Here is an 11009-nt window from a genome sequence, read left to right as displayed (position 1 = left end):
CTAGGAAGAAAAGAATAGACTGATAGATGTTCATATATGCAGAGGAAGAAAGTGAGACTCACAGTCACAGAGCCACGAAGGGCAGAGCCAAGCCTGAACACTTATCTCCAGGTCCATTTCCTAACTCAGAGTCTACAGAAACACATCCGGGAGGATATGCATGGCGAGGTCCTGAAATCTATCACTAATTAAAATACACATCGATCACAAATATCACAGAATTTGAGACATCTAAATAAATCATCACTGCAATCATTTTCCAAGAAGACTATCTAAACAAAAAGCAATTAACAACTGTTCTGCAGAAACGTGATTAAATGTGACTTAAATATGTAATGATGGTGTATGTTTGCTGTTGATTTTAAACTTGTTCTATAGTTGNTAACTGTTCTGCAGAAACATGTGATTAAATGTGACTTAAATATGTAATGATGGTGTATGTTTGCTGTTGATTTTAAACTTGTTCTATAGTTGCATTTTAATTCAGGTTTTCAATCTGTTAATACAAGGTCTGATGATGGGCTAACTGGCACATTTACATGAGAGTCTTATATTTAAAGTTCAGTAAAGGCTATAGGAGATTGTTCTTATGAATTATGCTGATCTTTCCATACACAACGTGTCCTGGGGTTTTTGTGTTCATTTGTTTGCTAGCTTACTTGCTTGTTTTGTGGTCAAAATAAGGCAGAAGGCCATGAAAGAAAAAAATGAATATTTGCTAAGCAATAAGAAAAAAAAAAAAGAGAGAGAAGAAAGGAAAGGCCCTTACTTTCAGATCCAGGAAAAACCATAATGCCAAGCTCACTAACATTAAATTCCTTTGATTCATTTTGACCAGCAAAATTCTTGCTTATAACAAATAGGTCTAGTGGGAATGAAAATTTCATATTTTTGAGTGAATTATCTAAAAAACTTATCTTAAAAAAGCAATAATTGTACACAACAAAGACTTATACAAGTACATTTTACTTAGGTTAAAATGCAGCTAGTTTTTTACTAACACTTGACAAAAAAAATTTTTTTAAGCTTTTTTTAATATTGGAAGAGAAATGCCTTGGCCTGGCATTTATTTACTCTGTAAATATAAAATCTTATCTTTCAACAATTGAGGTGCCATATGGGTTAGTATATCTTAGAAGATTTTTGAATGTGCCATAAATATTTCAAAAACTCTTTATTGCTCTAAGGTATTTGTTAAGAGGGGATAACTCATGGAAATAGTATTCTATATCCATGAGTATTACTTAAAATATATAGTAAAAATTACTGTTTGTTTAAATTTAGAGCATTCTTACAACAAACAGTTTATGACACCATACTTCTAATCAAGAAGATCTGGCTTTAATTTTTTCCTATTAAAGTTTGTAAAGCTGGCCCAATGTTACTGGGAGTTTTGTAAGGAACAGTTAAATTGTTCTTTAAAGCTTATATTTAAGTTCATGAATCCCATTTGAAACACATAATGAAAGAAACAAAAATCTATATGGCATGATCTCTAGTCTAAAAGATTTATAGCCTAGTGATCAAATATGTATAATTAAAGGAACCACAAATACATATATATGTGTATATATATGCATGTATATGTATTTTGTGTATATATAAATGAATATATATTAAATATATAGTATATATAATTATATAATAAATAACATAACTTAACTGTAATATTTAATATAATAAATAAAACATAATTAAAATATACATAAATATAAATATGCATAATATATATGTGTGTATATATACACACATATACATATATACGTATACATGTATATATACATACATATGTATACATATACATACATATTTGTATATACACACACACACACACACACACATATATATATATACGAACAAGAAGAGCGGCATAAATGAAACACAATGTAGTTGGTGCAGAGAATGACATCTGGTCGAAAAGAAATTAAAGCAATCTCACAAAAGCTGTGGGATCTGATAGTAATTTTCAAGACCTTCCAGAATGGATACATTATCCACAATAGAGATGAGTCCATATTTAAGGTGGGCAAAAAAAGAAATAAATAAGGTACACATTAAACAGCTAAAATCGGTAAATACAGAAAATGAAAATACATAATGGTCCAGGATGACTATGACAAGACTGTGTAGTGTGGTATGAAAAGCCTGGACATAGAACTTGGTACCAGTGCATGGGAGACATTTGAAAACCAGGCTAAGAGGTCTGGTTTTTTTTCAATTGGCTGAAGCACTGAGGTTTTTGACTAATGAAATAACAAAATGAGAGCTACAATTTGGAAAGTTCTTGTTTAATATGTATGACTGAAGAGATACAGGAAACAGGATGGCTCCTCAGAGAACCTTTGTACAGTAGCCCAGAGGTGGATTAAGAAGAAGATAAATTGAAGTGTTGGGCAGGGAAGGGGTAGAGGGAAAGGAGAAAACAGGAGATGTTTCACGGGGAGCTGGCCACTGAATGATGTGTGGAGCCAGTGGTGAGAAATAACGGACTCTGGGAGCCAAAATAGTCGTGTAACGATTACGAAGGCAACAAAGTCAGTCCAAGAAATGGCTCCTGAGCATTTGCTGCACAGAAGTCCCCATGAACTGTGCTGAGTTCTGGGCCCACAAGATATGTAAGACAATACAGACAGTGCACCCAGGGAGTTAGTAAGCTCATGAAGGATGATAGCAAGTAAAGAGCTATTCCTACAGTTCAAACTTAATAACTTCCAAAGAGTGGTTCTTGTGGACATGTGATGAGGAGTAGAAACCAGAGATACTGAGGTGGAGAAAGAGTGAACATTCAGGAAGTGTGGTACGAAGAAAGAGGGTTAGTTTGGCAAGGAGGAATGACCAAACCAGACAGATATGAAAAGTAGAGGAAGAGAGGGTGAGTAAGAGGTTTGCACTTGGACAATGTGGGAGATGGACTGAGTGACACAGAATGTCAACAGGAAGGCTGGAGACAAAAACTGCCCATATAGAAGAATAATGTCAAAGAAGGCAGAACGTTGTTACTGAATGAGTATACAATAGAAACCACCCAAATACCAGTTTCACTTGGAATGATAATTTAAACATGGTCTTTATCTGCCTGTACTCCTGCCTGATGGTGAAGCTTCCAGTACTTCTAAGGGGTGGGTGGGGTGGGGGGAGGAAGATTATGAACAGTGGAAGTCTCCAGTGTCTCCCTGTAATGTGCACAGATCTAAATAGCATCTTAATATTGATGGCTGATGTAAAAACATGCTTTTATAAGTCTAGCTTGTTGCCATTTGAAATAATTACTTTGTTGTCTTTTAAAACTATTCACCCCAAGAACAAAGCAAGGCATGATAACCTTGAATTTCATATCCACACCAGGAAACCAAATGCAGTCATTAAAAAGAACGGATGAGAGGTAAAGCATTTGACTTGGACTGATTTCCACAAAGAAATGGTGAGTGGAAAAACAAGATTGAGAAGTATGATTACTGTGAAGCTGGTTTTTGTGTACAACAAACCAGTGCAAAGTTCCCTATACAAGTATATTTGTACATATGCAAATTATGATCGTATGAGCTTTCAGCAAATAGGGTCTACACATACTCGGCGCTCACAAGGATTACTTTGAGTAGAGGGTTATGAGGGTGGAAGGAAGGCTGGGCAGTGTTAGAGCCAACATAAAATGAACAAGAAAGGCAAAGGACTACACTTGAAAAAGCACATGTGCAAAAATTACACTTATGAATGCATGTAATGTTTTACATTAAGTAAATGTAAGTGCACATGGGCTATATTTATAAAGAAATTAGGTTTCATAGATGGGTAAAAGCACAAGCAAATTTGGTAAGAGTGTATATTGAATTTCAAACAAGATGAAGGGAAAGCAAAAATCTGGATTCGCTTTCAATTTATTACCCCACCAGAGACTATGTCTGTTTCTTCTGGTGTTCAAAGTAAAGTCTTGGGAAACTGAAGCTCCCTGAACATGTCAATTTGTTTCATGTATGAGCTATTCTATAACATCTCCTTTATATGTCAGCTCTGATGGAAGAAAACTGGCTTTTTTTCCCACTATCACAGGAGTTTTTCAGAGGAGCTATTCTCTCAGACTAGTTATTTTTTTTNATGTATTATTATATTATGTTAGTCACCATACAGTACATCCCCGGATTCCGATGCAAAGTTCGATGCTTCATTAGTTGCGTATAACACCCAGTGCACCATGCAATACGTGCCCTCCTTACTACCCATCACCAGTCTATCCCATTCCCCCACCCCCTCCCCTCTGAAGTCTTCAGTTTGTTTCTCATAGTCCATAGTCTCTCATGTTTCATTCCCCCTTCTGATTGCCCCCCCTTTCTTTATCCCTTTCTTCCCGTACCAATCTTCCTAGTTCTTATGTTCCATAGATGAGAGAAACCATATGATAATTGTCTTTCTCTGCTTGACTTATTTCACTTAGCATTATCTCCTCCAGTGCCGTCCATGTTGCAGCAAATGTTGAGAATTCGTTCTTTCTGATAGCTGAGTAATATTCCATTGTATATATGGACCACAGCTTCTTAATCCAGTCATCTGTTGAAGGGCATCTCGGCTCCTTCCATGATTTGGCTATTGTGGACAATGCAGCTATGAACATTGGGGTGCATATGGCCCTTCTCTTTACTACGTCTGTATCTTTGGGGTAAACACCCAGTAGTGCAATGGCTGGGTCATAGGGTAGTTCAATTTTTAACTTTTTAAGGGACCTCCACACTGTTTTCCAGAGTGGCTGTACCAACTTGCATTCCCACCAACAATGTAGGAGGGATCCCCTTTCTCCACATCCTCTCCAACAATTGTTGTTTCTTGCCTTGTCTATCTTTGCCATTCTAACTGGCGTAAGGTGGTATCTCAGTGTGGTTTTGATTTGAATTTCCCTGATGGCTAATGATTTTGAACATTTTTTCATGTGTCTGTTAGCCATTTGTATGTCTTCATTGGAAAAGTGTCTGTTCATATCTTCTGCCCATTTTATGATTTGTTTATTTGTTTCTCGTGTATTGAGTTTGAGAAGTTCTTTGTAGATCTTGGATACCAGTCCTTTATCTGTGGTGTCCTTTGCAAATATATTCTCCCATTCCGTGGGCTGTCTCTTAGTTTTTTTGACTGTTTCCTTGGCTGTGCAGAAGCTCTTTATCCTGATAAAGTCCCATAAGTTCATTTTATCTTTTATTTCTCTTGCCTTTGGAGATGTGTCGTGAAAAAGGTTGCTCTGGCCGATGTCATAGAAGTTGTTGCCTATGTTCTCCTCTAGAATTTTGATGGATTCCTGTCTCACATTGAGGTCTTTCATCCATTTGGAGTTTATTTTTGTGTATGGTGTGAGAGAGTGGTCAAGTTTCATTCTTTTGCATGTAGCTGTCCAATTTTCCCAGCACCATTTATTGAAGAGACTGTCTTTTTTCCACCGGATGTTTTTTCCTGCTTTATCAAAGATTAGTTGCCCAAAGAGCCGAGGGTCCATTTCTGGGTTCTCTATTCTGTTCCATTGGTCGATGTGTCTGTTTTTGTGCCAGTACCATGCTGTCTTTGTGATCACAGCTTTGTAGTACAGCTCGAAATCCGGCATTGTGATGCCCCCAGCTTTGTTTTTCCTTTTCAACAGTTCCTTGGAGATTCGGGGCCTTTTCTGGTTCCATACAAATTTAAGGACTATTTGTTCCAGTTCTTTGAAAAATGTCCTCGGTATTTTGATCGGGATAGCATTGAAAGTGTAGATTGCTCTGGGTAGTATGGACATTTTAACTATGTTAATTCTTCCAATCCATGAGCATGGAATATTTTTCCATCTTTTTATGTCTTCCTCAATATCTTTCAAAAGTGATCTATAGTTTCTAGCATATAGGTCCTTTACGTCTCTGGTTAAGTTAATTCCAAGGTAACGCATGGTTTTTGGTGTTATTGTAAATGGGATGGATTCCCTAATTTCTCTTTCTTCAGTCTCGTTATTCGTGTATAGAAATGCAACTGATTTCTGGGCATTGATTTTGTATCCTGCCACCTTACTGAATTGTTCTATAACTTCTAATAGTTTGGGAGTGGATTCCTTTGGGTTTTCCATATAGAGTATCATGTCATCTGCAAAGAGAGACAGTTTGACTTCTTCTTTGCCGATTTGGATACCTTTGATCCCTTTTTGTCTTCTGATTGCTGTTGCAAGGACTTCTAGTACTATGTTGAATAATAGTGGCGAGAGTGGGCATCCTTGTCGTGTTCCTGATCTTAAGGGAAAGGCTTCCAGCTTTTCCCCATTGAGAATAATGCTTGCAGTAGGCTTTTCATAGATGGCTTTTATGAGATTGAGAAATGTACCCTCTATTCCTACACTCTGAAGGGTTTTAATCAGGAAAGGATGCTGTATTTTGTCAAATGCTTTTTCTGCATCAATTGAGAGGATCATATGGTTCTTGAGTCTTTTCTTGTTGATATGATGTATCACATTGATTGATTTGCGAGTGTTGAACCATGCTTGCATCCCAGGTATGAATCCCACTTGGTCATGATGGATAATCCTTTTAATGTACTGTTGGATTCTATTAGCAAGGATCTTGTTGAGGATTTTGGCATCCATATTCATTAGAGAAATCGGTCTGTAATTCTCCTTTTTGAGGGGGTCTTTGCCTGGTTTGGGGATCAAGGTAATATTAGCCTCATAGAATGAGTTTGGTAGCTTTCCTTCTGTTTCTATTTTTTGAAATAGCTTTAGGAGAATAGGTATTATTTCTTCTTTGAATGTTTGGTAGAATTCCCCAGGAAAACCGTCTGGGCCTGGAGTTTTATTATTTGGAAGGTTGTTTATCACTGACTCAATTTCTTCATAGTTAATTGGCCTATTTAAGAAATCTATTTCTTCCTGTTTCAGTCTTGGTAGTTTATAGGTTTCCAGGAAGGCCTCCATCTCTTCCAGATTGTTTAGTTTTTTGGCATATAGCTGTTGATAAAAGTTTCTAATAATCCTTGCAATTTCAATGGTGCTGGTCGTGACCTCTCCCTTTTCAGTCATAATTTTAATAATCTCAGTCCTTTCTCTTTGTTTTTGGACAAGTTTTGCCAGTGGTCTATCAATTTTATGGATTCTCTCAAAGAACCAGCTTCTAGTCCTGTTGATCTGCTCTACTGTGGTTCTGGTCTCTAATTCATTGATTTCTGCTCTAATCTTGGTCAACTCCTTCCTTGTCAGTGGGTTAGGCCTGTCCCTCTGTTGCTGTTCCAGTTTCTTGAGGTGAGAATATAGAAACTGCATTTTAGATTTTTCTATTCTTTTGAGTGAGGCTTGGATGGCTATGTATTTCCCCCTTAGGACTGCCTTTGCAGTATCCCATAGGTTTTGGACCGTTGTGTATTCATTCTCGTTGGTCTCCATAAATTGTTTAATTTGTTTTTTGATTTCCTGGTTTATCGAGTCATTCTTGAGCAGGATGGTTCTTAGCCTCCAAGTGTTTGAGTTTCTTCCAGGTTTTTCCTTGTGGTTGAGTTCNCTGAGAGCTGGGGTCCTTGTCTTCTGGTTGCAATTACAACAGAACCTCTGGCTTGAGCCACATCTACTGAAATGGGTTTGGAAAGAGTAAAAAGCCATAGCATGAAGCAGAAAAACTCTGGTTTCCTGTTTCTCACTCTAACATTTAATACCTGGCTGGGAATAAATAGGTTTTTGAGGGAAAGCAGATTGTTCAAGAAATCACTTGAGTTATTCTTCATCCCAGGTCAACATTGATTGCCTTTCATTATTATTTTGATGCTGTAAGGATCTAAGCATTTGTCAACTTAGAAGCCACAGGCTCTGCTCTTTCCACTCCCACAGTCACAGCCACTGATGTCATCACCAAGGAAGCTGTGGATTATTTATTCATTTGTTTGGTTATGTTTGTTTATTTATATCCTGATTTAGTTCATGAAGAATTCGTGGTGTCCCAAGGGAGCTATGTGATAAGAGCTCACTTACTAGCATATCTGTGTTCAGACAAAAAGAATGGGAAGGGGGTGAGGAAGCAGGAGGTACATCCAGGGAAATACTGTGGGGAGCAGAATCCCAACGGACCTGCATGGCTCTGGCAGGACCCATGCAACCCCACCCCCAACCTCTTGAAGTTGCCCTTTACTTCATTCTCTGCTAACAGGCTAGTTGCAGGCACACTTTTTAAAAAATGCATAACTGATTAAGTATCTGGAGGAGGGTTAAAGATTAAATTACTCCCATTTAGGCATTCATTAATTAATTATCTTCCAACTTGCAGCTGGGTTCAGATGTGTGGTTGGTTAGATTGGGAGAAGAAGAGAGGAGATTTTCAGATAAGGGGAAAGTTGAGGAAGGACACACCTAGGGAGGATGGGAAGACTAGAACATCTGCTAGACACTGTTATCTGGACATCTGGAGAGAGCATGGGAGCTGGGAACTGAATGAATACAGAATGGTGAGAAGTACAAAGATAAACCATAGTTATTTCATAATATCATGTGGGGCTGGTACTGTTCCATGGCATCTAAAGGAATCTTCTTTTTCCTTCTCCCTCTTCCTATCCTTTTCTTCCTCTTCTCCCACCTCTTCCTATCCCTCCTCCTCCTCCCTTTCCCTGCCTTCCTGAACCATTTGACCTCTACCAGATCTCAGAAGAGAACTGTTGATACTATAATCCTTCTACATTATTGATTAAATGAAATCATTAATGTGTTGGCAATGAAAGGAGGAACCAGAGAGCACCAGCTCCTTCAAGTGGCAAATAAATGACATAAAGTTCTAAGAAGGGAAGTCACCTCATTAATACAAGGTTATTCTGGGACTAGAATCAAGGTTTCCTGACCCCCAATTAAGTATTTTTTCTGCTCCACAGTAGAGTTTCCTGGGTAAACAAAGAACTATATACCACATACAATATTATTTTACTCATGAAACAGACTATTTAACTGCCTGTTTTGTGCTAACTCTGTGTTTATTTATTACTATTTTTTAAAGATTTTATTTATTTATTTGACAGAGAGAGACAGCCAGCGAGAGAGGGAACAGAAGCAGGGGGAGTGGGAGAGGAAGAAGCAGGCTCATAGCAGAGGAGCCTGATGTGGGGCTTGATCCCAGAGCACTGGGATCACGCCCTGAGCCAAAGGCAGACGCTTAATGACTGCGCCACCCAGGCGCCCCAACTTTGTGTTTAAAGCTGGAAATTAAAATGGGCATGACATTAATTTTAAAAGTACTTTCTAGTGCTTTGTTCATAACCCTTAAAATTATGGAATTGGCTGTAATTTTTCCATTTTACAGCTGTGGAAACAAAAGGAGGTCAAAGACATTTCACAGATGACCCAAAATACAATTTCAGTTTGGATGACCTGGATTTATTTTTCTATTTGAGTTTGCCTGTTCTTCATTCTACTTAAATTTCAGGATGAACCGATCTCACCTGTGAAAACGAAAATGCTAGAGGGAGAGACAGGAATAAAAAATGGAAAGCCTACTGTTAATTTCGGGAAATCATACGGTTTGATTTAATTATCACATCTTTCCTTCTTATATGAGCTCTATGGCCAAAAGTGGCTATACATAAAATGACTAAGGAAAGATTCAGATATATAAATATGTAGCAGGTGTTTCATAGACCACAACAGCCCTGGGTGTATAAAGCATAATAGCTAACATTAATAATAGTCAGAATACAGTATTTATTTGGCTTCATCCTCATTTGCATTACATCCTACCTGCAACTAAAATTTCTCCCAAATATCTCCAGAAATGGGATGTTGGGTTGGATGAATAGAGAGAAATAGGGTTTTATAAGTCCTTCTGGTTAATATGTACACTGACCCCATTTGTTCTTGTCTGCTCAGCTCATTGTAGTAACACTGCTAGTGGCTACATTCACAGCTATGTAGATAATGCCTTCCTGCCAGGGTGGAGCCAAGACTTCTAGGCTCTACTGAGAGTGCTACATGTCTACAGTAATCTTGAGAGCCTAACACTCTCTAGAAATTAGTGTCTCTGTTTTCAAATGAGGTTCGGAGAATTTAAGTGACTTGGCCTAAGTCACAAAGTACCAAGGAAAGGTTTGAAACCAGCCACTGTGACTCCAGAGCCTGTCCTCCCAACTTTACACTAAATGTTCTGGATTTACAAGGCAACTAGACACCAACTCCGGTAGGGAGCCAGTCTTCTTGCAAACTGGCTCTCTGGAGTAGGGCTGCTGGTGCTAGGAAGTTAGAATAGCTCTGGATATGTGCAAGCTTGGCCAGCTTAGCACACAATTTTTTACCAAGTGAAGCACTAGTGAATAGAATTACCCTTCACAGAAGAATAGCTAGGACAAAGAAAATGCCCTTAATAACATAAGTTGGGAACAAGAAGAGATGATTCAAACCCCAGTTACATTGATTTGGCAAGATAAAGATGCTTGGTTTCAGCAGAAACTTCTTCACCCTAACTAGAAAGGAGAATTTGAAAGATCTCTAAGCACACAAAAGACTGCAGTTCAATTTGGGCATGGTGGTGCACCAAAGATAGCACCAGAGGAATAAAATAAATTACTGTTGTCCCCCTACCCCAGAGGTCACCAGCTTAAGCAAAAAGAAAAGTCCCACCAGAATTCCTGAGGAAAGTCCCAAACCCAGTTCCCCAGCCAGAGGATCTGGCAACCTGGCACTACTCCTGGCCAGTGTCTGGGGGACAGTATGACCTTTTCCAGGTTTAGTAAGCATAGTCCGAGCACTGTGTCAGGAAGGGAATGCAGGAGCTAGAAGTATTCCCTCATCTCTAACGCATACCCCAACACTGGTGAAAGGGTGGGGATCCTGCAGTCTGAGACATGAAGCTTTGAGCATTCATCTCAGGAGGTAAGACTGATTCTTTAAGACACCCCAGATACATGCATGGGATGTTATATTCCACTGTCCACATCCAAAATCAAGGAAGCAAATGTTTCAAATTTCTGACATTTTTCACAACCTGGCTGATATACAGCATTTCATCTCTTTATTGTGAAGCAAGACAACCATAAAAATAAATTCTTGGGTTGTA

The sequence above is a fragment of the Ailuropoda melanoleuca genome, chromosome 7, assembly GCF_002007445.2.
Source record: "Ailuropoda melanoleuca isolate Jingjing chromosome 7, ASM200744v2, whole genome shotgun sequence".
In the NCBI taxonomy this organism is placed as follows: domain Eukaryota; kingdom Metazoa; phylum Chordata; class Mammalia; order Carnivora; family Ursidae; genus Ailuropoda; species Ailuropoda melanoleuca.
Note: the sequence above shows the minus strand (reverse complement) of the source record.